This window comes from Ovis canadensis, chromosome 6, assembly GCF_042477335.2.
Source record: "Ovis canadensis isolate MfBH-ARS-UI-01 breed Bighorn chromosome 6, ARS-UI_OviCan_v2, whole genome shotgun sequence".
Taxonomy (NCBI): domain Eukaryota; kingdom Metazoa; phylum Chordata; class Mammalia; order Artiodactyla; family Bovidae; genus Ovis; species Ovis canadensis.
The window spans coordinates 86,917,484-86,944,750 of NC_091250.1; the positions used below are offsets into that span (position 1 = coordinate 86,917,484).

Sequence of the window (27,267 nt, forward strand, 5' to 3'; positions counted from 1 at the left end):
AAGAAATATAAAATAAGTAGATTGATTGTCTTAACAAAGAAATGAGAATATTTGCAGTATAACGAGATATCAGAAATTATAGAATTTGACCAAGTGGATCTTACAAAAGAACCAAATAAAACTCCTGGGTGAAAAGAAACACACATAGTAAATGAAACTAGAAAAACTAAGTGGATGGGTACACCATTAGATACAATGGAAAAGAGTATTAATGAACTGGAAGAAAGAATTGAAGAGCTACTAGATATTCAGCAGAGATGAAAAGAGATTGAAAAAATAAAACAGAAGATAAAAGACATTGAGAAGAGATGGTAGTGTGGATGTCTAAGTCATGCTGATGCCCATGGTGTGGTAGTGGTGATGGGGTTTCACTGAGAGGGTCCTGATCAGATGGGCCAGTGGGTTGTCATTATAACTCAGAAACAACAGATTGAGAAATACACAAACTACTATATAGGTTGCTCTGAATGTTCCTGAAACGTAAGTAACATGTTTGGAAAATGAACTCAGACTGGTCTCTGGAAACTCTGGATTGTCATATGCACCATATGTCTGGATTAATGTTGGAATTTGATATGAAAATAAGAATAATGGAACAGCTCATTCTCTGGAACATTCAAACTTCAAGGTCACCAAAAAAAAAAATGAAAAAAAGGCTGCTCATTTCAAAGCCTATACCACCAGAAAGCAGATGATATATTATGCCAAAGAATTCTCTAAAGATTTGTCAAGATCCGTAGAAATTCTTGCTGATATAATACAAAACAGTACATTGGGGAAGCAGAGACTGAATATGAGCACAGAGTAATCCTTGGAGAGATGCACAAAGTGATATGCAATTTACAAAGAGCTGTTTTTTATTATCTTCATGCCACAGCATATCAAAATTCTGCACCTGGATGGATAATTTGGGGATCAGCTGAAAATATCAAATCTACCCTGGTGGCTCAGAGGTTAAAGCGTCTACCTCCAATGAGGGAGACTGGGTTCGATCCCTGGGTCAGGAAGATCCCCTGGAGAAGGAAATGGCAACCCACTCCAGTATTCTTGCCTGGAGAATCCCATGGACTGAGGAGCCTGGTGGGTTGCAGTCCACGGGGTCACAAAGAGTTGGACACGACTGAGTGACTTTACTTACTTACTTACTTATAAATTATTAAGACCTTGTGTATACAAACACACATTATAAAGGTCCAAGAATAGTTCTCACTATGACTGGAGGAATCTCCTATGATGGAAAGCTTAAGTTAGCAAAGTTTCATTTTGGTGACTTTTTGTGCCCACACAAAGGAAAAAGAACAGCTCTGCCTCCCTGTTAATTCATAGGAAGTGAGATTTGTTTGATGGGTGACAAGTTACCTTTGACACACCTTGCAAGAGATGTTGAAAGATGTTGAAGTTGTTGGTTACAAACATCAAAGGTACAGTCTCTCTTACAGTTGCAAACATACTCATGGGCAACTCGGATTGTCATTTCAGAGGGTTGAATTTATCTAGTAAGCCAACCCTGGAGAAGGCAATGGCACCCCACTCCAGTACTCTTGCCTGGAAAATCCCATGGACAGAGGAGCCTGGTAGGCTGCAGTCCATGCTGTCACGAAGAGTTGGATACAACTGAGCAACTTCACTTTCACTTTTCACTTTCATGCATTGGAGAAGGAAATGGCAACCCACTCCAGTGTACTTGCCTGGAGAATCCCAGGGATGGTGGAGCCTGGTGGGCTGCCATCTATGGGGTCGCACAGAGTCAGACACGACTGAAGCAACTTAGCAGCAGCAGCAGTAAGCCAGGCCATCTCATCTGTCATGACAACCTCTGCTATAGCTTCTAGTCTTTCCACACTTCCCACACAGATACAGGATTGTGGGGAATCTGTATGAGTTGTAAATCTGACGTTGTTGCAGACATGCTACATGTTGTTCAAACAGAATAGATGTGACTCTGTTTAAGTCTCACTGAAATTAAAGTTGCACAAAAACTCTTCTAAAACATAGTTTTGTAGCTCTATTGTTCAATTCCACGAAGATATTGGTAGGCAAATATTATATTATAAAAGAATTCCCAGTATCCCTGAGCTTGGAGCAGAAACTGATGCTGTATATATTGAGACAATTCAAAAGTGTACCAAATATAATTTTATAGGGGTTCAGTTACTGCTGCTATTGGTTCTATTGAGTAAGATTTTAACTGGATTAATAGTAACATGTTAATTTTGTGATTAAAACGCTCTCAGTCAAAATATTTTGAACATAATTATTAATAAAATGATAGAGAGCTGAACGGAGAAGGCAATGGCACCCCACTCCAGTACTCTTGCCTGGAAAATCCCATGGACGGAGGAGCCTGGAAGGCTGCAGTCCATGGGGTCGCTGAGGGTCGGACACGACTGAGTGACTTCACTTTCACTTTTCACTTTCATGCATTGGAGAAGGAAATGGCAACCCACCCCAGCATTCTTGCCTGGACAATCCCAGGGATAGGGGAGCCTGGTAGGCTGCCGTCTATGGGGTCGCACAGAGTCGGACACGACTGAAGTGACTTAGCAGTAGCAGAGAGCTGAACATTTAAAGCAAATAAAGAAGATGTGATACATATATAGGCTTATGAAATACTGCTGCTGCTGCTGCTAAGTCGCCTCAGTCGTGTCCGACTCTGTGCGACCCCATAGACGGCAGCCCATGAGGCTCCCCCGTCCCTGGGATTCTCCAGGCAAGAACACTGGAGTGGGTTGCCATTTCCTTCTCCAATGCATGAAAGTGAAAAGTGAAAGTGAAGTCACTCAGTCGTGTCCGACTCTTAGCGACCCCATGGACTGTGGCCCACCAGGCACTGAAATACTACTCAGCTATAAAAAAAATTTATTTTGCCATTTTCAGCAACATGGATGGACTTGGAACACACATTGCACCAATGTCGGTTTCCTAGTTTTGACCTTATTCCATAGTTATGTAAGATGTAATCATTGTGGGAACCTCAGTGAAGGGTACATAGAACCTCTCTACTATTTTTTGCAACTACCTATGAGTTTATAATTTTTCAAAATAACAACCTATTTTTTAGCCAAGCCCTTATTTTGCCAAGTTTTTGGCAGCAAGGATGAACAAAACAGGGCTTTATACCATACTTCCCTCTAGTAACTTTATAATCCTTTTGGGAGAATAGGTAAGATGAAAATATATTAAAGATAGAAATAACAGGAAAATGGTTGTAGTCATATGAGTAATGCTAGGGTTACAAAGACCAACAATTTCAAGACTTCAGTACTGAGTCTTTGAAATAACAATTCAAAGTGCCAACTGTTGAGAAATCAGCCTTGTTTCAGGGTCAAATTCATGTAGTTAAGGTGGACAGTACAGTAGGGTATCTCCAATATTAGACCAAAAGGGCTTGCCCCAGAACAGCCTTCAGTTTTCTGTTTGGAAAATCATCTAAAATGGATCTTGCCACATACATCATTCATGTGCTAAGTGGCACGCCTTTTCCATAACTGATCACCACTTGCCCACCCAGGCCACATGCCAACCTGAGTAATAGGGTGGAACCCTGGGCACAGGTCCTGGTTACTAGGCCAGCTGCCCATGTTCTGGGAGGACCTCCAGGGGCACACAAATTATGCGGACCCTCCCTGACATAGAGCAATCCATCACTTCTTGAATGACACTTCTCCTCTTGTATTAGTGAGACCCATGTTACCAAGGTCTGCCTTCCTTGGCACTGAGCCATTAGAGATTGTTGTTCTTTGTTCACCCATTTCTTTTCTTAAGAAATGGAAAGCAACTTGTTATGTAATATTCTGTGCCTACAATGGGATATGTGTATTATATATAAAGCCACTGGCCAACAGAGGATTCCTAACATTAACAATGTAATTGACTCTGGCTGTGTCCTTGTCCCCAATTTTTCCCACCTTCCTGCCTGTCCCGCAAACATAACCAGTTTCCTGAATTTTGTGTTTATCATCTCTTGCTTTTTAAAAATAGTAGACTACAAGGTAGGTATCCCCAAACAGTGGTGCTTGGCTTTCTTAGTGTTTTGCTATGAATACTATAGATTGTGCTCCTTTCTATTGATAGTGTTATACATATACGCAAGATTTTCCACACTTAGGCCATAGAAATGCAATTCTTACTCATTTTAGATAGTGTCAGGTTATTTTCCTAAGAAATTGTACTATTTTATAGCTCAACAGTAATAAATAAGATTCAGTTTTTCCACACCCGCACCAACACTTTGTAGTACCAGATTTCATCATTTTTTTGTTAATCTAGTGGATGTAAAATGATATCTCATTATGATTTTAATTTGCATTTCTCTGATTACTAATTTCTTTTTTGGTCACCTAGTGGATGAACCCAGGTGGCAATAGTGGTAGAGAACCCACCTGCTAATGCAGGAGACACAAGGGACACAGGTTCGGTCCCTAGATCAGGAAGAGCCCCTGGAGAAGGAAATGGCAACCCACTCCAGTGTTCTTGCCTGGAGAATCCCATAGACAGAGGAGCCTGTCTGGCTACAGTCTATAGGGTCACACAGAGTTGGACATAACTGAATGATTTAGCATGCACACATGTACAGTGGATGTAAAATGATATCTCATTACGATTTTATCTTGCATTTCCCTGATTGCTAAGGAAGTTACGAGTCTTATGGGAATTCCCTGGTGGCTGAATGATTAGGATTCTGCATTTTCACTGCTGAGAGCCCAGGTCCCATCCCTGGTCAGAGAAATAAAATTCCCACGAGCCTCAAGGTACAACCAAAGACAAAAACAAAAAAACAGAAACCTTTAACATCTTGAATAGTCATCTATATTTCTCTTTGTGAATTACTTTATCAAGTCTTCTTGGATTTCAGTAGGTTGCAGCCACTCTTTATTTACTCTCGATCCTAGTTCTTTGTCAGATGTGATATCAGGACTTTCTTCCAAGTTTATGGCTTATCTTTTTACTCTCTTTATGATATTTTCAGCAAGCAGAAGTTATTAATTTCAGTGAAGTGAGATTTATTCATTTTTTTCCTTTTTGGTGTGCGCTTTTTGTGTCTTTCAATTCCATGGAGAAAGAGGAATTCACTGTGAAAGGGAAAACTTTAAATCTTTTAGAAGAAAATACAGGTGAACACCTTTATAACCTTTGGGTACAGAAGGATTTCTTAAATGAGACCCCAAAACTGTTCATCATAAACCATTGCTATGTTAACAAACATTTTTAGAGACTGTTAGGATAAGTCAGGAGGATAAGTTGACCTCTAGCTGCTGTTGTTTTAATTGTTTTCCCTGGAGGAATACACTGCCCTGAGCTGCCGCTGAAGGGGCAGTTTCAGAACAATAGGCTGTCGGCCCAGCCAGGGCCACTGCCTCTGTCCTAATTCCCATCTTTCTGCCCCCACGGCCACCACCTTCCCAGAAGGGAGGCACAGGGACCCACAGCAGTTTCTTCACCTTTAATTCTTCTTTGTTACCAGTGCTGATGGGGGTCTGTTTCCGCTAATCTTAACTGTGGCAAAATGCTCCAGGATGTCTATTCTTCTGGTTACATATGGAATTTCCTGGATTTCAGTTGATTGCTTGGGATGGGGGCTGATTAGATGCAGCTATTTCCAGGCATCCTTGCCTTTTCTTTCCTGAAAAACCATTGTGTTAGCAACATATTTTTAGGTGGGGCTACGTTATTCACATACATTTTCTTTTCTTTTTCATCATACAATTTCAAACTAAATCCACCCCCCCCACACACACACAAAATGCCAGCATCGAGTGCTACTTTCAACAGTCCTATCCTTTGTAATACTATTTAGGTAATCCTTATAATATTTTAAACATTTTATCATTTTAAAGCCCACTTTTTTCCCCCTCCAATCTCATGATGCTTCCCTCCCCTTCCCACTCCTTTCTCATATGCCTATTTATGGATCATTATCCCCTTTTCCATCAACATCTTCTCAGCTTAGTCCTTGGAGGGGACTTGGTTGGTGTGAGGCTTTCTCATGGATTTTTTTCACTCTTTGTAAAGTGCTGGCTTCCACTAAAGGCAGCTAATTTCTTTGTAGCTACTTGGAGTAAGTAGGTTAGGTTACCAGTACTGCTGCTTATCTCATTCTAAAGTCAAGGATCCAGTTCACATGATCACTGCCTATAAATGTGGGGAAACTATTACACAGAAGCCCTAGTAATTGATTAGTAGGTATTTCCTGAAATGAATCATTTACAAGACAATGCTTTGATTCCCAGAGTATTTCTAAGGCAATTAAGACCTCGTCAGTTGCTTATTTTTTGACTGTTGGATGACAGTCATTTTTTTCCTGGTGTATTGTGTGAAATGAAGACTCATTTTCTCAGTGTTCAGCCACTGGCTCTTTCTCATTTCTTTGTCCTGTGCTTCTGCCTGAAATCTTCTCAGGTACATGCTTGTGAAACAGTTGATCTTGAGTTTCCATCTGTCTTAGTTTGGATTGCACTGAAACGTCATGGATTGTTTTGATCATTGAAGAAAATTGTAGTCAAGATCTGCATCCTTCTTTCTGACTTACCTTCCCAGGTTCAGCCAGTCATGTCAGAGGGAAAGTGAAGGGAATGTGTGGGTAGAGGACCGAGTGCCCTGTCTCTGCTCCTGAGACCTGGATGCTCTTGGGGTATGCCCACAGAGAATGGCTGTTCTGCATCTTGCAAGGCTGCTTGAGGCTGGAATTCTTGATTTTCTATGCATTCGGTATTTATGACTTTGTGTACCCCAGGCACTAAATTGCGGACTGTGCCTTAAAATCTGTGGGACAGGAAGTCAGATAATAATTTTTGTCTTACACCAAGCACTTTCTGTGAACAAGGTTTTCATGCTGCGAGCTTGACTTACAGTGTCTTATTTAATCTTAGAAACACTGTGTGTCCTAGATGTGATCACTCACATAAGAAACCCAAGGCTGGGAGAGGTTGGGTGTATTTTCCAGGTCATTCAACTAAAGACTGACGAAATTAAATTCGAACATAGATTTATCTAACTTCATAACGTGCTTTTAACCATTACACTGTCCTGCCTCCCTCTTAGAGAAAATAAATGATAGGCCAGAAATACATGAAGTCGCGTGAAAGTCGCTCAGTCGTGTCTGACTCTTTGTGACCCATGGACTATACAGTCTATGGAATTCTCTAGTCCAGAATACTGGAGTGGGTAGCCTTTCCTTTCTACAAGGGACCTTCCCAAGGGTCCAGGGATCAAACCCAGGTCTTCTGCATTAGAGGCAGAATCTTTACCAGCTGAGCCACAAGGGAAGCCCAAGAATACTGGAGTGGGTAGCCTATCCCTTCTCCAGTGGATCTTCCAAACCCAGGAACCAAACCAGGGTCTCCTGCATTGCAGGCAGATTCTTTACCAACTGAGCTAACATATGAAATAATACCAGAAATACATGGTGCTAAGTAAAAGGAAGTTACAGAAAGGTGAATTCATGGTAAGCTGGAGTAGTTAAGGGTTATAGAGCAGGAAGAAGGGGTCCATAGACAGCCTCTGATCCCATGTTTCTCAAACTCTCCTAAGTTGTTAAAAAAAAAAAGTAACATTAAAAAAATATGGAATGTTTTGTGAGTTTCTACAGGTGCCATGCTAATTTTCTTTGATTCTTTCCAATTTTAGTATATGTACTACCATACATATAAAGGTAAAAGTACTCTTACCTTTTTAACTTACAACCCACAACATGACATGTATTTTACATTCAGTTCAGTTCAGTCGCTCAGTCATGTCTGACTCTTTGTAACCCCATGCACTGCAGCATGCCAGGCTTCCCTGTCCATCACCAACTCCTGGAGCTTACTCAAACTCATGTCCATTGAGTTGATGATGCCATCTAACCATCTCATCCTCTGTCATTCCCTTCTCTTCCTGTCTTCAATTTTTCCCAGCATCAAGGTCTTTATGACCCAGTAAATGCATATATTTATAACTGAAACAAAATTTTACTTCAATACTGGCCCCAATTTTATGCAGTGTACCCTACTTTTCTTTGTTTTACATCTTTTTAAAGAATTTTTAAAATGCGGGCCATTTTAAAAGTCTTCATTGGATTTGTTACAATATTGCTTCTATTTTACGTTTTTAATTTTTTGGCCCCAAGGTATGTGGGATCTTAGTTCCTTGACCAGAGATGGAACTCACACCTCATGCATTGAAAGGCAAAGTCTCAACCACTGGACTGCCAGGAAAATCCCTATATCATTCCTGAAAAATAATTCTGGTCCTAAATAGATTCTGTGACCTACAAATCCTGATCTAAAAACTTCAACAGATGGGAGACATCAAAGCCTGGATATGCATCGAGTCCTCAGCATAGTGTCTTGCAAATATAAAAGCCGAATGTCTTTATGTCTTTATGTGACCCAGCACACTCATGTAGCACCTCAGTGGCAGACCTGGGATAGAAGCCAGATTTCCTGATTCCCAGTCCGGGATTTTTGAGTCAAGGAAAGCTTGTCAGAAGGGAGAGACTCTCCCGTGGCAGAGTTTCTTCACAGGCACAGGTAGAAGTGGGAGGAAACGGCAGTGGTGGGACACCGACACAGCCCCCACAACGGCCCTAGTCCAAGGTAACAGCGTGTTCAAACAGAATTAATTCCGGAGCCCATGCTCCTTCTGTGGTTGTCTCTCGTTTGCTCAGTAAAATGACTTGGGAGCCCTTCAGCAATACCAATGCCCAGGTGATACTCGGATCAATTAAATCCAATTATTTAGGAACAGAGATTGCCTTAACCCTCCCCAGATGATTTTACTAGAGAGCCACAGCCTCAGTGCAGTGTAGAAGGTATCCTTTAAAACTCTTCCTGTTTATCCTTCAAGCCTCAACACAAATGTCCCTCTCCCAGGCCCACAGAGTCCTGACTCAAATTCACAATCAAAGTGACTGCCTTTCCTTTACTGTATTCATCCAGCTCTCACAGATCCTTTCATTCAGTGTGTCTCCCTTGCAACATGGTGCCCGGATTGAGTCCCAAGCTTATGCCTTACTCATCTTTGTATCTAAGTGTGCAATAAATATTTACAGAATACCCTTTGCTCAGATGGCTCTTCTTCCCCAAACTATCCAGACCTCGGAAATCTACTCTGATCCAGCTCCAACTCCTGCTGAGGCTGATGAACACTCTCCCCAGGATCTGTTCTACCAAGGACAAAAAGGGCACTCATGTGAGGAACTGCAAAATCCTGACCAGTGAAAACAACAGTGGTCAAATACAGTGAGACTGAGGCATCGCTACCCGAATGGCTGGGCTTCCTCTCCCACTCACTCCCTGCCAGTCATCTCCTCCACGTTTTCAGATTTCTGACAAGGCAGTGTGGCCCAGTGGCAAGAACACTGTTGGACAGGAAGTGGGGAAGAACGGCCTTCCTGTCCTGATCGTGACCGTTAGCTTATCCTGCTGTAGAGCCTCACTTTTCCGTTTTATTAGCTAGGAATGACAGCGTTCCAAACTCAATTGTCACCCTCTGCCCTTTCCCCTTGGGGATTATATAAGAACCCTTATATATGAAAACAAGCTTTGTTCAGGTCCTTGAGCTTTTCTGAGGACTGTGTTGTATAAATATGAGATACCTTTTGTTATTGTTTGTAGCCCAAGGGATTTGCGGAAAGAAGTTGAGAGCCAGCGACGCTCGTTTTATAGGCAGAAAATAGCTGCTGGAAAAACAATCTGGTGGGCAGAGCACAGTGTTCTTATCGAGCAGACAGAATTATCTTTCCCAGGCAGCCATGAACACAAAACACCTGGTGTACACGTTTCCTGCCTCTTCACATATTTTGAAAGAAAGAGACCTTTACCCTGATCTGTCAAGCAGTGATCTTCATGAAGTTCTGTCCACAGACAGCGACAGTTATCTTGGCGGGCCGCTGTGGAATTAAATGGTAAACATAGCTGATCATCACTGGTAGGGCATCTTCTCCACATGTCACTCAGATCTTATCAGGTCCACACATGCATTTCTTCTTCCTAAAAATACAGGCCCTGGATGGGCTAAGAGTCAGAGGCATCCTGACATATCCAGCAAACACTGAGTTGGGTGCTGTTGAGAAGATCGGAAACTTGAAGGCTTGATCCTGACCCAGCCATAGATTAAAACCTTTGGAGAGAAAACAAAAATAAATCCACTAAAAACATTTAGAGAACCGTACAAATCTATTCATAAGATTCACTCCCTACGTTAAAGACTCAGGTGTTTAAAAACAGTAGAAATCAGTGTGGGAAAGCTCCATGGAGGATGGGGATGCAGTATACACAGGAGGTGCTCGATGGTATCAGTTTAGTGCATGAAGGAAAATGGAAATGGGATTTAAAGGACAAAAAGCGTTTGAAATGGTGGTGCTGTGTACTAAGTCGCTTCAGTAGTATCTGACTCTTTGCAAGCCAATGGACTGTAACCTGCCAGACTCCTCTGTCCATGGGATTCTCCAGGCAAGAATTCTGGAATGGGTTACCATGCTCTCCTCCAGGGGATCTTCCTGATCCAGGGATCTAACCTGCGTCTCTTACATTTCCTAAAATGGCAGGCAGGTTCTTTACCACTAGCATCACCTGGAAGTCCTTGAAATGATGAAGGAAGGAGCAAATCGCTGTGCTGGAAAAGCCAGAGCTTAAGGATTGACTTTGGAGGGAAGCAGGCCTGGGTGTGTCGCTCACCAACTGTGTGATTCTGAGCAAGTCAGGGAAGCACTCTAAGCTCTGTTTCTCTGGTCCATTATAAGTCAGCACCCACAATACCTCCATCATAATTTTAGAGAAGAATTAAATGAGATTAGTGAAGATAAAGTTCTTAGCCCAATGCCAGGCATATAGTAACTATTCAGTGTTTATCTATTACTATTGTTTCTATTAGTACTAGGAAAAATATAAACCAAGGCAGGAATTGCTCAGTCTGAAAATAGGTTTTCTCCATAATAAAATAATTAAAATACTTGATATTAAGTGATATTTATGCATAATAAATTTGAGCAGCCAGAACCTGCCCATTGCATCATTTTGAGGGAAAGAAAATGTCTATTTACACCTCTCTCAAGCTCTGGTTTCCTGCTTCTTTTCCCATCCCTACTACCTCTGTATCCCCACGGTCCCACTGAGCACCTACAATCTCTCCTCTTTACCCTCTCCTCCCTCCAGTCCCCACCTTCTTTCCCAACCTAACCCTGGTGAATCATAAGGATGGATCTACAACTGTAATCTTCCAGGCAATGATGACAGACTAAGGGGTCTGGGGACCGAGATTCTCTTAAATACTTTTTGATCCTATCAAGTCATATATGGACAGCTAATCACCTCGAACACAAGAAGCTCTGAGCAGGAGAATTTCAAGTTCCTTTATGGATCAAATTTTCAAGAGTGAAAACAAGAATTCTTTCAGGCAGAGACATGGATTGGACCACCAGTGTCATAGCTAAGCCATGATGTCACAGATCATTAGGGCTGTTGGTAGCTGCACACAAGGGCCTGCTGCAGACCTCTGCTTGTCAAGCTGTGATCTCTCACATCTCTCCCTGCCCAATGGTTGACAGTCATGCCCCTACTGGGATGGTCTTGGCCTCATTCCTAGGTTCATAGGTCTGTCTTGACTTCAAATCATTCAGTCACTCAGTCATGTCCAGCTCTTTGTGACCCCATGGACTGCAGCATGCCAGGTTTCCCTGTCCTTCACTATCTCCCGGAGCTTGCTCAAACTCATGTCCACTGTGTTGGTGATGCCATTCAACCATCTCATCCCAAACTTCTTCGCCTATCAGATAATGGTCTTTACACTCATCCCTTCCTTATTCTCTGCCTTCTCCTTAACTCCTGCCATGATAAACTTCTCCCCAGTGCCCTGAAATACCACATCTTTTCAGGTCATTGTTCTTTAATCTGAACACCTTCCTTAGCCTGGTCAACCCTTGCTCACTCTACCAGAAGCAGCTTCAGTATCATTTCCAAAGTAAAAACTATCATCTCTTCTCTAGCCTTTGGACTCAACAATTCTTTGTTCTGGGTTTTTTAGATTCCAGAAGTTTTGTGTATAGTAATATGTTCAAGAAATATTTCTTGAATGAGTTTAGACTTCAATAATAGCATTTATTATGATGTGTGGTAATTGTCCTACTTAACTTGGTTTCTTCATCAGGCCATGAGTTTCTCAAAAGGATGAGGTGAAGGGAAATTGTGTCCTTTATATTTGTATTCTAGGATCCTAGTATGTGACTCATAAGGCTTTAAGTTGAGTTCTGACAAATTTAAAATTTTCTAATATATTTTTTGCAAAACTAATATTTTTTTCTTATTATGAATTCTTTCTTTGATGATTAGGTTGCCCTTCTCTGTTAAATGTTGAGTTGAGGAAAGGGATAGGGAGATGTATCCAAAATACAGCTCAGAACATGAACAGCAGGAAAGCAGGTGAACTTGTCTTAGGTTCAGTTCAGTCGCTCAGTCATGTCGGACTCTTCGCGACCCCATGAATCACAGCACGCCAGGCCTCCCTGTCCATTACCAACTCCCGGATTTCACTCAGACTCACATCCATCGAGTCAGTGATGCCATCCAGCCATCTCATCCTCTGTTGTCCCCTTCTCCTCCTGCTCCCAATCCCTTTCAGCATCAGAGTCTTTTCCAATGAGTCAACTCTTCGCATGAGGTGGCCAAAGTACTGGAGCTTCAGCTTTAGCATCATTCCTTCCAAAGAAATCCCAGGGCTCATCTCCTTCAGAATGGATTGGTTGGATCTCTTTGCAGTCCAAGGGACTCTCAAGAGTCTTCTCCAACACCACAGTTCAAAAGCATCAATTCTTCGGTGCTCAGCCTTCTTCACAGTCCAACTCTCACATCCATACACGACCACAGGAAAAACCATAGCCTTGACTAGATGGACCTTAGTTTAGAGTCTCTGAAATTGGAGGCTGAGTCTCATGCAAGTGCTCTCAGGGATACTTTGGAGGCAAAGTTAAGCAAGACATGGATTCTGCTGCAGTCCAACCTTAGCCCAATGCCATGGGAAGCTCTGGGAGAAGGGACAAGGATGGCCTCACAGAATTATCCCATCTGGAGGCAAAGGAGCTGGGATTTTATACCCTTGAATTTGTAGTTGGCTGCAACCACCCCTGGACACCTCCCAGGCATTTCTGGGTAGAGGACCTCCTGTGGACAAAGAGCAAGTCTTCAGGGAAGGATCAAGCTGCAAGCCATTGGTCACCAACTCACAGCAGTGGAGTGACAAGACAGCTGGCCTGGGAAAGGATCTGGGAAGCACAACCATAAAGCTTCTACCATACCCTTAAAACAAAAGATGATGAAAGGATTTACCCCTAGAAAGGATTATGTCAACCTTTATTTAAAGCCTATCTCCTCTTATTTCATTAACAGGTCTATCTGGACCAGTTGCTCACTTCTTAATAGATGAGAAATTGCAAGAGAGTAGAGAGTGCAGAGACTCTTAAAGGTAAATGCACTTGTAGAACCCAAAAAGAAGCAGGAATTCCAAACAGCATAGCAGTCTGGAACCTTGTGGTATAGAGCCCTAGAGGGTTGTAAATTCAAGTCTAAAAATATTGAGATTTACAGCGATACCCTAAGTCAATGAGAAAGGTTAGCAAACTGCATTTTGCATCCTATGTTTAAAAACACAGGATGATGTGCCAAGTAGCTTTAAAATATTTTGTTCAAAATTTGGAAGCTTATAGAATGCAAATAATTACATAGTTATTTTATTTTTGCAGATTATCTCCTTCGCTGCCAGTCCTTCAATAAGTGAGGTGTCACTGAACTACACCTTGGAGAAAACCTGACCTCCAGGAGCCTGTTGAAACTCCTTGGATAGTAGCATAACCTCAGACTTGTTTGAACCTTCTGATGGTTCTGATGCCACCTGGCACGTGTGATTACATAATCAGAGCTGATAGAAACCTCCCATCACCACATACACACAGTCTGGTATAGAGCGAGTTCTAGCCTGGCATCAGACATGTGAGGTTCAAGTTCTTCCACTATCATTACGTCTGTGTGATCCTAAACAAGTCATTTGTCTTCTCTGAATCTCAGTGTCTTTGTCTGTAAAGGGGGCATAATCATATTCCTCATATTAAGACTTGTTATGTCACATATTATACCAATGTATTATAAGTACTATGTTATTAGACTTATTACATTAACAATATTTTTTATCATGTCTCATCAGCCTGCTATGAAGCACAAATGAGATAATGAGAAATTGTTCATAAGGCGTGTGAAATAATTAAAATGAAAGAGTATTTAGAAAAGTAAACACTTTCATTCCTTTATTCTTTCTGATGCAATTTTTGATAGTTTACGTAAACCTATAAAACTGAGGCAGTAGACACGAATGCCATCTCCCATCGACTTACTCTGCCCAAGAGCTCTACTGCCTGTCTTCCTAGGCTGCCCTCCTGGTGGCCAGCTTGTCCCCACATTTCTTGCTCTGGTTTCAGAATGAATGCCTTTGGAGAATGGGCTTTCTCAGGAAGAACATTGCACAATCAGAAAACGCTGATCTGCCAAGTCTGTAACATTTTTTTTCCTGGAGCCTTTTCAGGAATGTGTCACAGGAGGTGGGGGAGATGGGCCATGGAACAGAGAGTACTAGGCACCAGCCACCAGGTAATAAAATGTCCGAGCATTCCTTTTCAGAATCTAATGAAGACATCAATCTTCATTAAGTCAAAGGGTCTGGGGTCCACAGCAGTGAGATTCACTAAAGCCGCTTCAAAAAGCGGGAGGAACAATGACCAAAATCCAGGCCAGAAAGCAGGAGGTGGTGAATGCTAGAACTCAATGATGTCTTTTTTCAACAAGGGTTGAATTCACCAATAGCTATAGCAATTTTCACTAAATATGAGCTCAGTGTTGTGTCGGAGCTGGCTTGCCCCAAGTCAAGAGAGCCAGTTTTTCCCAACCTCACACTCAGTGATGTCATATCGGGAGCTTGTCACTGACCAAGGTGGCAGTATTTACACCATGGAAACCAGCAGGTGCCATCAGTAGGGTCCCTCACACCCCACCCAGAGAGCCAGCCTACCAGTACATCACTGCTTAAGTTTGTCTCCAAATGTCAACAAGATGTGTGGAATCCTGAAAAAGCTTTCAGAAGAGCAGTGCTGTTCTTGAATTTCCGTGTGAACCACTGAGGGGAAAAGGTCTGTGTATATAAATATCAGAAATTTTTTGCTTTCGGATTCCGAATCACCTTCCTCACATAACCTCTCTTTTCCTTCAGGCTGAACGTGGAGAATGGCTGCTACTGAACTGAGAAAAACCTGAGTCACTACAACATCCTTGGCATTATGCATTTGATTGTTTTTTCCCACAAGTGTTTCCCAGGCTTTAGCTTCTGCCGGTACAGAGGACTCCTACGGACAGCAATTATCCCATGGGGAGTACACCCTCGTTACCGGATCCTGCAGAAAAAGGAGGGGCAAGATGCTGCTCTCTGCTTGGAGGAAGTTTGTGAAACAGATTGGATCCAACTGAAAGTGTCCAACCCTAGTGGTGTGCTGTGCTTAGCCGCTCAGTCGTGTCTGACTCCTTATGACTCCATGAACTGTAGCCCGCCAGGTTCCTCTGTCCATGGCAGTTCTCTGGGCAAGAATACTGGAGTGGGTTGCCATGCCCTCCTCCAGGGGATCTTCCCAACCCAGGGATTGAACCCAGGTCTCCCAAATTGCAGGCAGATTTTTTACCATCTGAGCCACCAGGGAAGCCCAAGAATACTGGAGTGGGTAGCCTATACCTTCTCCAGGGGAATTTCCCAACCCAGGAATCGACCGGGGTCTCCTGCATTGCAGGCGGATCATAAATGATCCAGCTGAGCTACCAGTGAAGCCTGGCCAACCTTAGTAGGAGAACATAATTTTCTTTTTCTTTTCTTTTTTTTTTGGTCACATGACATGGCTTATAGAATCTTAGTTCCCAAACCAGAAATTGAACCCGTGCCCTCAGCAGTGAAAGTGCTGAGTCCTAACCACTGGACCATAGGGAATTCTCCCTTCTTTCTTTCCATACCAAACTGTAGGACTAATGGAGAATTAAGGGGAATAAAAATACAAACATGCACAATATCCACTTCCACAGACCTGTCTTTCTGACATCTTTGTGGCTGTAGCTGGTGATCTGCATCACTCTTTCCCATAACTTACCTAGAGGTTGAAAGGAAAAGGGGTGGGGAAAAATTAGCATTTATAGAGCACTAACTGGCTATCAGGTACTACAGTGTCTTAACCTAGTTGCCACAGCAACCTTGCAAGAAAGGTACTATTACTTCCATTTTTTTTCAGAGAAGGAAAGATAAGAATTACCTAAGGTTATCAAGGCACAGAAGCAGGAATTTGAATATTGGTCTCTGACTTCAGATTTTGGGCTCTTTTCACCGTTTCTACTACTTTATTGACCCTTGGAAAAAACAAAGCCCAACTGTGGAACTAGTTCTGGAGACTTGGTGCAGGCTGTCTGCCTCCCTGGGGCTGGCCTTCCACAAGGATACACACTGAATTGCCCAGTGAGGGAAAAAGCTAGCAGACTTTCAGGTGCGGGGCTTACAGTTTCTCAAGGGCAGTTTTGAGACAAACCCCAAGTCTTTGCTGCCATGCTCACTAAAGATGTAGAGCAGGACAAGAGCATGGGAATCAAAGACAAATCCTGAGCAAAGTTTTGAAGAATTTTAATTTTTTCAAGCTGTTCTGCTCTATAGCCTAAGTAGCCAACTCCTCCCAATTTAGCCTCAAATGATCACCTATGTTCTCTAAAGAAAGAAAGAAAAGAGTGTTCTTTCCAGTAACTTTACACTAGGAGAAATACATGATGGTCTTACCTATAGACTTCACATCAGCAATTGTGCATCATTTCGTGTCCTATCCCAGGCTAAGGAATGTGACTCACTCCCTTTGGTTTTCTGGGATACACCCTAACAAAGGACTTGTCTTTTCAGGTTTCAGTGATAAAGATGTTATGGATATTCATAACTTAAATTCATAGAGTATGCCAACTCACAACTCAGTGAAGTTAATAGGTTTTTTTTTAGATTTTAGTTAAAGTGGTGAAGAGATATTGTATTGATTTATGCTTGCTACACCTTTACACATTCAAAGACAATCATTTATGCTTCCTCTAAATCTTCTTTATGCCTGGGCAATGACTTCTTTTAATAGACTTTTTATATTTTTGATTATGTAAATAATATATATTCAAAGGTCAAATAATAAAAATTCTAATGTAAAATGATATAAAATAGGATGTTGGTTTAATTATTAAAGTGAACACTTTAACAAGAAATGATACCTTAGGAATTTAATCTTGGCACCCCAATTATTAATATAAAAATTTTATATACAATTTCATATAAAGCATTTAAAAATTTTTTATTGTGATATCCTAAAGTCTGGGCTTCCCTGGTGACTCAAATGGTAAAGAATCTGTCTACAATGCAGGAGATGTGGGTTCAATCCCTGGGTCGGGAAGAGTCCCTGGAGAAGGAAATGGTTACCCACTCCAATATTCCTGACTGGAGAATTCTGTGGACAGAGAAGCCTGGTGGGCTACAGTTTATGGGGTCACAAGGAGTCAGACATGACTGAGCAACTAACGATTTTTCACAAAGTCTAGCAAGAAAAGAAAGAGAGAGAGAATGTGTACATGTATTATGTTATGAATATGCTCAGTTGAGGAGAAGGAAATGGAAACCCACTCAAGTATACTTAACTGGAGAATCCTGTGGACAGAGGAGCCTGATGGGCTGCTGCCCAAAGGATAGGACAGAGTCAGACACGACTGAAGCAATTTAGCATGCATGCATGCATTAGAGAAGGAAATGGCAACCCACTCCAGTATTCTTGCCTGGAGAATCTCAGAGACAGAGTAGCCTGGTGGGCTGCCGTCTATGGGGTTGCACAGAGTCGGGCACAACTGAAGTGACTTAGCAGCAGCAGCAGCATGCTCAGTTGAAAGTGTCTTTATGACCTGCGGATGGAAATGTACGCAGTGGATATTTGGGTTGGAACTTAGGAAATTTTGGGCTATAAGTATAGCTCTGAAATTTATCAGTATGTAGATAGCAATTGGAGCCATAAGAATGGATAGGATCATCCAGTAAAAGTACACAGAGTAAGAAGAGAATAAAGTCTACACTGAACCCAGAAAATCCTCTACATTTGAAACCTAGGACTATTCAGATGTCTAAAGTCATCCAAATACTTTCACCATCTCCAGGCTGACCCCAGTGGGATTCTGTCTTCTTCTACCTTTCAGGTAAATTTTAAACCAGAAAAGAGGCTTCACTGACATTTCAGATCATGTTGGATTTTTTTCTACACCAATTTGAAAGCTGCATCATGGGAGAATTGACTTTTTAAGAAATGGCATCAGAGAACTCATATTTGGAGTTAGGATGTAGGAGCAGTCAACAGATACAAACCCAAAGATGACTCAGTTATTAGAATTATCATAGCAGGACTTTTAATCAACTATTGTAATATGTTAAAGAAACTGTATTAAAATATGGATATAATAGGTAAAAAGATGAACTATTTTAGGAGAACAATTTAAACAATAAAAACTTGAAAATATAAAACTGAAAAATATAGTATCTATGACACTGGCACTTAAGAATAGCATTTAAATACTGCAGAGGAAAGGATCAGCGAATGGGAAGAATGCACAATAGCAATTACTGAAATAGGAGGAAAGAGAAAAAGAGATAGAAAAATGAATATGTTATCAATAAAATAAAATCAAGTTTCTAATGTATATGCAATTTTTTAAAACAGTCACTCCTCATTCTTTCCTCTCCTCAGCCCCTGGAAACTATGCCTTCTTTATTTTTTATTTTGTTATTTTTTGGCCACACTAAATGGCATGTGGAACTTCCCTAACCAGGGATTGAACCTGTGTCCCCTGCAGTGGAAGCATGGAGTCTTAACCACTGGACCAGCAGGGAAGTCCATATCCATGTAATCTGAGCATGAGGGGGAGAGAAATAAGCAGGCAGAAAAAAAATACTGTAAGAAATAATAACTGAAACTCTCCAAATCTGATGGAAACATGAACCCATGGATCCAAGATATTCAACAAGCCCCATGCAAGATAAATATAGAGAAAACTCCTCCTAAATATATGATGCCCAAACTGGTGAAACATAAAGAGAAAGAGAACATTTTAAAAGAAACCAGAAAAATAAGATATACATACCAGGAACAATGATATGAATGATAGCTGATTTCTCATCAGAAGCTATACAAGACAAAAAACATCTCAGAAGACAATGCAATACCATCTTTAAAGGAAATAAAACTGTCACCATTGAATTCTATATCCAACTAAAAGATTCTTCAAAAATGAAGGTAAAGTAGGGACATTTTCAGATGAAAGAAGGCAGACAGAATTTGCTGCAAGTAAATTTATACTATTCAATACATTATATGCTAAAGAAAAAAAATCTCAGACTAAAAAGAAATTTGTCAGATAGCAACTTGGATATACAGAAAGTAAAAAATAATGAGGAAAGGTAATGAGCTCCCAGTTTCCTATCCAACATGTAAGGAACTTTAAGAAGTCACTACTCTGTCTGATGCTGGGAGGGATTGGGGGCAGGAGGAGAAGGGGACGACAGAGGATGAGATGGCTGGATGGCATCACTGACTCGATGGACGTGAGTCTGAGTGAACTCCGGGAGTTGGTGATGGACAGGGAGGCCTGGTGTGCTGCGATTCATGGGGTCGCAAAGAGTTGGACAAGACTGAGCAACTGAACTGAACTGAACTCTGTCCTAAGAGTGAAAAGCTGAACAAACTGGAAAATCAACAATTCTTAGACTTCTCTGTCGGAGAAGTTAGGTCAAAGGTCAAACTGTTGCCCTTCAAATTGAAGAAACAAGTGAATACAGAGAGCCACAACTTATTGCAGCAGAAACTTACAAGTAGAAACTTCTGTGGGAACCACTGCCTGGGTAGAAAAACCTCAACTGTAATTGACAAATTGCTGCAGGCTGAGTGTGGACAACTCTGAGAATTCTCAAGAAAAGGTAAAATTTGAAACTAAAAAATGCACTTTCTTGCCTTGTAGGCAAGAAAGGCATCTATTTGGTTTTTATTCATGGGGTCACAAAGAGTCGGATACGACTAAGCGACTGGACTGAACTGAACCGAACCGAACTCAAAGAAGCACAGAAAGCCAGTTATTGAAAAAATTCCCCAACAAATTTTAGCCACAGTCCCTGTCTTCAGCTTGGACTAGAAAACAGTAAACTATAGGCAAAGCAAAACCTGCCCTTTTGAAGAAATCTTATTTAAAGAACAGAAAAGAGGAAAATAAAATAGTCTTTGAAATGTGGCAGCTGGTTTTCAGAGAGCCCTGGAAGCTTGCCTTAATCATTCTGGTGAAATGGAATACATGTGGTCATTGGAAGATGGCCATATTGTTTCTTGTCAGTAATATCTTCATATGAAGGGAGGATGCTGGCCTGGGCACCGTTTGATGTCACTTAGGCAATCTGAGATATCAAGGTCAAGTAGCCTCAAGTCTTCCATTCCATATCTTCACTGAATCTCCCCCATATAAGTTTCTTGTCACTGGATGATGAGTGAATGATGGACTCATCAGGGTAGAAGACATTTCACTGATGGAGCCAGCATAGTTGGGGAGCTCTCACAAAATACTCCTGTTTCTGAAATCCTGCACGAACATAAACATGCTGACTGAGCCAGCTGCTATTATGATTCTATCAGATGATCAAGACCATCTCAGAAGATTCTTTTGAAAGTGGTGCCCATTTTCTTGAAATTCCTTATCATTTACTTATCACCCTCCAAGATTAAATATTTGTAAATCTAACAAAATATATACAAGATCTATATAAGGAAAACTACAAAATCAAAGAACTGAATAACTGGAGAGATATTCTCTGTCATGAATAGGAAAACAGCATTATCAAGATGTCAGTTCTTCCCAGCTTGATCTATAGATTCAGTGCAATCCCAATCAAAATCCTAGCACATTACTTAATAGATATTGGCAGACAAACTGATTTTAAAGTTTACATAGAGAGGTAGAAGACCTAGAATAGCCAAAACAATGCTAAAAGAGAAGAAAAAAGTTGGAGGATGGATACTACCCAGCTTTAAGACTTACAACAGTAATCTTGTGTGATGTTGACAAAAGAATAGAAAATAGATAAATGGGATACAATTGAGAGCCTAGAAATAGCTTTCCACAGATATAGTCAACTGTTCTTTGACAGAGGAGAAAAAGCAATCAGTTCAGTCAATTTAGGTCAGTCGCTCAGTCATGTCCGACTCTTTGCAACCCCATGAATTGCAGCACACCAGGCCTCCCTGTCCATCACCAACTCCCGGAGTTCACCGAAACTCATGTCCATAGAGTTGGTGATACCATCCAGCCATCTCATCCTCTGTCGTCCCCTTCTCCTCCTGCCCCCAATCCCTCCCAACACCAGAGTCTTTTCCAATGAGTCAACACTTCACATGATGTGACCAAAGTATTGAGTTTCAGCTTCAGCATCAGTGCTTCCAGGACTGATCTCCTTTAGGATGGACTGGTTGGATCTCCTTGCAGTCCAAGGGATTTGCAAGAGTCTTCTCCAGAACCACAGTTCAAAAGCTTCAATTCTTCGGCGCTCAGCTTTCATCAAAGTCGAACTCTCACATCCATACATGACCACTGGAAAAACCATAGCCTTGACTAGATGGACCTTTGTTGGCAAAGTAATGTCTCTGCTTTTTAATATGCTGTCTAAGTTGGTCATAACTTTCCTTCCAAGGAGTCACCGTCTTTTAATTTCATGGCTGCAATCACCATCAGCAGTGATTTTGGAGCCCCAAAAAATAAAGTCTGACACTGTTTCCACTGTTTCCGCATCTATTTCCCATGAAGTGATGGGACCAGATGCCATGATCTTCATTTTCTGAATGTTGAGCTTTAAGCCAACTTTGTCACTCTCCTCTTTCCCTTTCATCAAGAGGCTTTGTATTTCCTCTTCACTTTTTGCCATAAGGGTGGTGTCATCTGCATATCTGAGGTTATTGATATTTCTCCTGGCAATCTTGATTCCAGCTTGTGCTTCTTCCAGCCCAGCGTGTCTCATGATGTACTCTGCATATAAGTTAAATAAGCAGGGTGACAATGTACAGCCTTGACGGACTCCTTTTCCTATTTGGAACTAGTCTGTTTTTCCATGTCCAGTTATAACTGTTGCTTCCTGATCTGCATATAGGTTTCTCAAGAGGCAGGTCAGGTGGCCTGGTACTCCCATCTTTTTCAGAATTTTCCACAGTTTATTGTGATCCACACAGTCAAAGTCTTTGGCATAGCCAATAAAGCAGAAATAGATGATTTTCTGGAAATCTCTTGCTTTTTAGATGATCCAGCAGATGTTGGCAATTTGATTTCTGGTTCCTTTGCCTTTTCTAAAATCAGCTTGAACATCAGGAAGTTCACGGTTCACGTATTACTGAAGGCTGGCTTGGAGAATTTTGAGCATTACTATTGTGCAAGATGAGTGCAATTGTGTGGTAGTTTGAGCATTCTTTGGCATTGCCTTTCTTTGGGATTAGAATGAAAACTGACCTTTTCCCGTCCTGTGGCCACTGCTGAGTTTTCCAAATTTGCTGGCATATTGAGTACAGCACTTTCATGGCTCCACTGGGATCCCATTGCCTCCACTAGCTTTGTTCATAGTGATGCTTTCTAAGGCCCACTTGACTTCACATTCCAGGATGTCTGGCTCTAGGTGAATGATCACACCATCATGGTTTTCTGGGTTGTGAAGATCTTTTTTGTAGTGTTCTTCTGTGTATTCTTGCCACCACTTCTTAATATCTTCTGCTTCTGTTAGGTCCATACAATTTCTGTCCTTTATTGAGCTCATCTTTGCATGAAATGTTCCCTTGGTATCTCTAATTTTCTTGAAGAGATCTCTAGTCTTTCCCATTCTATTGTTTTCCTTTATTTCTTTGCATTGATCACTGAGGAAGGCTTTCTTCTCTCTCGTTGCTATTCTTTGGAACTCTGCATCCAAATGGGAATAGCTTTCCTTTTCTCCTTTGCTTTTTGCTTCTCTTCTTTTCACAGCTATTTGTAAGACATCCTCAGACAACCATTTTGCTTTTATGCATTTCTTTTCCATGGGGATGGTCTTGATCCCTGTCTCCTGTACAATGTCACGAACTTCCATCCATAGTTCATCAGGCACTCTGTCTATCAGATCTAGTCCCTTAAATCTGTTTCTCACTTCCACTGTATAATCATTAGGGATTTGATTTAGGTCATACCTGAATGGTCTAGTGGTTTTCCCTACTTTCTTCAATTTAAGTCTGAATTTGGCAATAAGGAGTTCATGATCTGAGTCACAGTCAGCTCCTAGTCTTGTTTTGCTAACTATTTAGAGCTTCTCCATCTTTGGCTGCAAAGAATATAATCAGTCTGATTTTGGTGTTGACCATCTGGTGAGGTCCATGTGTAGAGTCTTCTCTTGTGTTGTTGGAAGAGGGTGTTTGGTATGACCAGTGCATTTTCTTGGCAAAACTCTATTAGTTTTGCCCTGCTTCATTCCGCATTCCAAGGCCAAATTTGCCTGTTACTCCAGGTGTTTCTTGACTTCCTACTTTTGCATTCCAGTCCCCTATAATGAAAAGGAGATATTTAGGGGGTGTTAGTTCTAAAAGGTCTTGTAGGTCTTCACAGAATCATTCAATTTTCGCTTCTTCAGCGTTACTGGTTGGGGCATAGGCTTGGATCACCGTGATATTAAATGGTTTGCCTTGGAAATGAACAGAGATCATTCTGTCGTTTTTGAGATTGCATCCAAGTACTGCATTTCAGACTCTTTTTTTTTGACCATGATGGCTACTCCATTTCTTCTAAGGGGTTCCTGCCCACAGTAGTAGATATAATGGTCATCTGAGTTAAATTCACCCATTCCAGTCCATTTTAGTTCACGGATTCCTAGAATGTCGATGTTCACTCTTGCCATCTCCTGTTTGACCACTTCCAATTTGCCTTGATTCATGGAACTAACATTCCAGGTTCCTATGTAATATTGCTCTTTACAGCATCGGACCTTGTTTCTATCACCAGTTACATCCACAACTGGGTATTGTTCTTGCTTTGGCTCTATCCCTTCATTCTTTCTGGAGTTATTTCTCCACTGATCTGCAGTAGTATATTGGGCACCTACCGACCTTGGGAGTTCCTTTTTCAGTGTCCTATCATTTTGCCTTTTCATACTGTTCATGGGGTTCTCAAGTTAAGAATCCTGAAGTGGTTTGCCATTCCCTTCTCCAGTGGACCACAGTCAGTACAATGCAGCAAAGATAGTCTTCTCACTAAATGGTATGGGAACAACTGGACATCCACATGCAAAAAAAAAAAAAAAAAAAACTACACACAGACCTTATACCCTTCACAAAAATTATTTCCAAAAGGTCATAGACCTAAGTGTAAGATGCAAAACTATAAAACTCCTAGATTATAACATAGGAGAAAATCGAGATGACCTTGAGTATAGAAATGACTTTTTACATATAACGCAGAGGCATGATCCACAAAAGAAACTGATAAGCTGGCTTCATTAAAATTACAAACTTCTTCTCTGTGAAAGACAATGTTAAGAGCATGAAAAGACAGTCCACAGACTGAGAGAAAATATTTGCAAAAGATACAACTGATAAAAGACTGTTATTCAATGTATACAAAGAGCTCTTGAAACTTAACAATAAGGAAAAAATGATTAAAAAATGGATCAATTACCTCACCAAAAATGATGTACAAATAAGGTGGCAAATAAGCATAAGAAAAGATGCTCCATAGACTATGTCATTAGGAAGATGCAAATTAAACCATCAGTAAGGTATGGATCACAATAAACTAGAAAATTCTGAAAGAGATGGGAATACCAGACCACCTGACCTGCCTCTTGAGAAACCTATATGCAGGTCAGGAAGCAACAGTTAGAACTGGACATGGAACAACAAGCTGGTTCCAAATAGAAAAAGGAGTCCGTCAAGGCTGTATATTGTCACCCTGCTTATTTAACTTATATGCTGAGCACATCATGAGAAATGCTGGGCTGGAGGAAGCACATGCTGGAATCAAGATTGCCGGGAGAAATATCAATCACCTCAGATATGCAGATGACACCACCCCTATGGCAGTGAGTGAAAAGGAACTAAAAAGCCTCTTGATGAAAGGGAAAGAGGTGAGTGAAAAAGTTGGCTTAAAGCTCAACATTCAGAAAATGAAGATCATGGCATCTGGTGGTCCCATCACTTCATGGGAAATAGATGGGGAAACAGTGTCAGACTTTATTTTTTTGAGCTCCAAAATCACAGCAGATGGTGACTGCAGCCATGAAATTAAGACGATTACTCCTTGGAAGGAAAGTTATGACCAACCTAGACAGCATATTAAAAAGCAGAGGCATTACTTTGCCAACAAAGGTCCGTCTAGTCGAGGCTATGGTTTTTCCAGTGGTCATGTATGAATGTGAGAGTTCAACTGTGAAGAAAGCTGAGAGCCGAAGAATTAATGCTTTTGAACTGTGGTGTTGAGAAAACACTTTAGAGTCCCTTGGACTGCAAGGAGATCCAACCAGTTCATTCTATTTTTTTATTTCTTCTGTGATTTGTTGGTTATTCAGAAGGGTGTTGTTCTGCCTCCATATGTTGGAATTTTTAATAGTTTTTCTCTTGTAATTGAGATCTAATCTTAATGTATTATGGTCAGAAAAGATGCTTGGAATGATTTCAATTTTTTTGAATTTATCAAGGTTAGATTTACGGCCCAGGATGTGATCTGTCCTGGAGAAGGTTCCGTGAGCACTTGAGAAAAAGGTGAAATTCATTGTTTTAGAGTGAAATGTCCTATAGATATCAATTAGGTCTAACTGGTCTATTGTATCATTTAAAGTTTGTGTTTCTTTGTTAATTTTCTGTTTAGTTGATCTATCCATAGGTGTGAGTGGGGTATTAAAGTCTCCCACTATTATTGTGTTATTGTTAATTTCCCCTTTCATACTTGTTAGTATTTGTCTTACATATTGTGGTGCTCCTGTGTTGGGTGCATGTATAATTGTTATATCTTCTTCTTGGATTGATCCTTTGATCATTATGTAGTGGCCTTCTTTGTCTCTTTTCACAGCCTTTGTTTTAAAGTCTATTTTATCGGATATGAGTATTGCTACTCCTGCTTTCTTTTGGTCTCTATTTGCCTGGAATATCTTTTTCCAGCCCTTCACTTTCAGTCTGTATGTGTCCCTTGTTTTGAGGTGGGTCTCTTGTAGGCAGCATATATAGGGGCCTTGTTTTTTTATCCATTCAGCCAGCTTTTGTCTTTTGGTTGGGGCATTCAACCCATTTATGTTTAAGGTAATTATTGATAAGCATGATCCCGTTGCCATTTACTTTATTGTTTTGGGTTCGGGTTTATATGCCATTTTTGTGTTTCCTGTCTAGAGAATATTCTTTAGCATTTGTTGGAGAGCTGGTTTGGTGGTGCTGAATTCTCTCAGCTTTTGCTTGTCTGTAAAGCTTTTGATTTCTCCTTCATATTTGAATGAGATCCTTGCTGGGTACAGTAATCTGGGCTGTAGGTTATTTTCTTTCATCACTTTAAGTATGTTTTGCCATTCCCTCCTGGCTGAAGCGTTTCTATTGAAAGATCTGCAGTTATCCTTATGGGAATCCCCTTGTGTGTTATTCGTTTTTTTTTCCAACCAGTTCATTCTAAAGGAGATCAGTCCTGGGTGTTCATTGGAAGGACTGATTCTGAAGCTGAAACTCCAATACTTTGGCCACCTCATGCGAAGTGTTGACTTATTGGAAAAGACTCTGATGTTGGGAGGGATTAGGGGCAGGAGGAGAAGGGGACAACAGAAGATGAGATGGCCGGATGGCATCACTGACTCAATGGACGTGAGTCTGAGTGAACTCCGTGAGTTGGTGATGGACAGGGAGGCCTGGCGTGCTGCGGTTCATGGGGTCGCAAAGGGTCAGACATGACTGAGCGACTAAAGTGAAGTAAAGTGAAGGTATTACCACACCTATGAGAATGACCACAATCTGAAACACTGACACGACCAAATACTGGCAAGGGTGTGGAGTAACTGGAACTCATACACATTTCTGGTAGGAATTCAAAAATAGTGCAATCATTTCGGAAGATGGTTTGCAATGTTTCACATAAGTAAACAAACTCATATCATAAAATCCAGCAATCATACTCCTTGGTATTTATCCAAAAGAGGTGAAAACTC

General features: G+C 41.1%; 1 pseudogene; it reads left to right on the forward strand.

The window, feature by feature from the left end:
• The first annotated feature begins 364 nt into the window (after positions 1-364).
• Positions 365-27,267, forward strand: part of LOC138442974 (mitochondrial-processing peptidase subunit beta-like) — a 55,707-nt pseudogene continuing 28,804 nt past the window's right edge.